The sequence below is a fragment of the Lygodium microphyllum genome, chromosome 23, assembly GCF_053477565.2.
Source record: "Lygodium microphyllum isolate KBCC chromosome 23, Lygodium_microphyllum_v1.1.10, whole genome shotgun sequence".
In the NCBI taxonomy this organism is placed as follows: Eukaryota; Viridiplantae; Streptophyta; class Polypodiopsida; order Schizaeales; family Lygodiaceae; genus Lygodium; species Lygodium microphyllum.
In genome coordinates this window covers 58,262,186-58,264,736 of record NC_141157.1, presented here as the reverse complement: position 1 = coordinate 58,264,736, position 2,551 = coordinate 58,262,186, and the positions used below count along the sequence as shown (strand labels likewise).

The 2,551-nt window shown below is 42.1% G+C and overlaps 1 pseudogene; it reads left to right on the top strand.

Moving 5' to 3' along the window:
- Positions 1 to 1,086: 1,086 nt before the first annotated feature.
- Positions 1,087 to 1,608, top strand: LOC148016223 (pentatricopeptide repeat-containing protein At4g30700 pseudogene; annotated as a pseudogene).
- Positions 1,609 to 2,551: the final 943 nt, after the last annotated feature.

Here is a 2,551-nt window from a genome sequence, read left to right as displayed (position 1 = left end):
TTTGAGTCCATATTTTTCCTAATGGCTAAGAACTCTTCAGGTGTCAATCACCATCAAAACCTGTGGACTCAAAACTCAAAACACATATGACTACTCCTAGTAGGATGCATTCGGAGGTTTCACATGGAGGATGATAGTCTGTACAACAAAAAATGTGATTCCATTTGTGATTCACTAGCTTATGTGTATCCTTGAGGTTGGGCTAGATATAAGTGTAAGCTAGACTAGACATGATCTAGGCTAATGGAGGGCTAATGTTGTAGATGTGAAATACAGCCATACACCTAATGTAGGCTAAACATAGGCTATACAAAAGTGTAGCCTATGTGTAGCTTGTCCCTATGCCATGCATATGCCACATGCCATGTAGCTTATACTATATACAACCTATGCCATGTGTAGGCTAGATGTAAGTGCATGTGTACACAAGGCTAGGCATGGTGTATGCTAAGGGCTAGACATAGGTGTAGGTGTACACAAGGCTAGGCCTGGTGTATGCTAAGGGCAAGCATAGGCCTATGCCTAGCAAATGCCATACATATACCTATGATTAGTCTACATGTATGCCTAGCATGAGCGTACACTAAAACAAGGCTAAACATAGGTGCAACCTACGCTTCCATGTTTAAGGAATTACATACATAATGATGCCATTAGAAAGGGATATGCAGAAATTGGATAAGAAAAGGGTGTACTTTATTCATGAGAAATTCACTGATACGATGTTGTGCTGCTGCGCATCCGAGCCGTAAACACCTCCATTTTTGTTGTGCATCTGTGTTATCTTTTCGTGTGTGTTTCATTGTGTTTGATTGCTGCATTATCTTTCCGTCCTTTTCAGTACTCGCATCCAATGTACATACTCCACTTGTGTGTTTGTGTTTGCGTGTGTCTCTGTTTGCGAGCATGTTGTGTGTGTGTTTCAGAAAAATATGAAAAACTGATGCCAAAGAATATTATTATGCTGTCAATTTCAATGATGAATTCCAAGAAAAGTGCAGGAAACCGTGGAATCAAAGGAAGCTTTGTAGAAGCCGACATTTAAGCTATGAAGAAAAATGTGTAAATTCAAGAATATCATGTGCAATGGGAAAAGCTCAAGGAGTGCTGGACGGGTTTCCTTGTCGAGATGTAGTCTCTTGGAATGCACTTATTGCTGGGTATGCACAGCATGGACTAGGTGAAGAAGTGCTAAAGTTCTTTGATAAGATGCAATCTGAGGGCCACTCTCCCAATGCAGTCTCATTTATTTGTGCCTTGAAAGCATGTGCTGACATAGGAGCACTTGCCAAGGGCCAACAAGTTCATGATGAAATTGTTAGACTAGGTTGGTTGCAAAGTGATATTCTGCTTGGGACTGTTGTGGTGGATATGTATGCCAAGTGTGGTGCATTTGGCAAAGCACAGGGAGATGCAGATGAGCTTCCTGTCCGGAATGCAATAACTTGGAATGCTCTTATCACAGTTTATGCTTTACATGGGCAGATTGGAAATGTGTTGGACTGTTTTGAGCAGATGCAAGATGAGGGTGTGTCCCCAGACCCAAGTTCTTTTATCTGCATGCTGAATGCGTACAGTCACTCATGCCTACTATTTGGGTCAGGATAGATTACAAGCGGGGTTTTTTGTCGGATGCACACATAGGCTGGAAGAGACTTCGATGATAGGCCCCACACTCGCAAACGTTTTTGCTTTTTGAGGTGGTTATATGCAGAATAGACACAGGGTAAAACTGCGATTCACCATGGAGCTATGCCCATGCCATGGTCACGCATCCATGAGGTCTGTCGGCGCCTTGATTCCTCACGCTCTGGCCCCTATTAATAGTCTTCACCACTACTAACGGACGTTTTAAAAAGCTAATAAAATATATGACTCTCTTTCCCTTTGGAGACCCTCTACCATTCTCTGTTCAGGAAAACAGTGACCTGCTCTTTTGCAGTCCTCCTCCATTACGAAAGGACCCTCCTCCGTTCCCCTTCCAACACTCCTCCATTCCCGTCTAGTCATTGCAGCATACCAAAGCTACCATTCTACCATGTTTTGAAGCAACCCAAATGGCATTGAGGAAAGCAAAGCTACTATTTTGAGCCATTTCTACCAATAGCATAGCAATCAATACAACATCACAAAGTACACATTTCTACCATTTTTTAAGCCTAGCAAAGGGGCTATTTTTTGAAGCTTAGCAACTTAGCTACCCTTCACACCATAGGCTATATTTGCAAGCACTTACATAGCTCAATCCCCAACACCATGATTCCCATGATTGTTAAACATCCCATACCCACCAATGCAAATCCAAAAATTAAAGCTCAAAATCTCCCATCTGGTCCATTTGATGCCTCTAATCTTCAATGGGAGGCACATATGAATTCGTCATCAAAATATGACATCCAAAACATTGCATACATCCAATGGGATCAGTTGGATGATTTTATATGTGGTGAGTCTCAAAGAAAGGATGCACCAACTGGCTTCTGCAAGCAATGGACATCAAATAACGCATTGGGTAAGCTATTATGTCCGACGACAGATAGTCACAAACAAC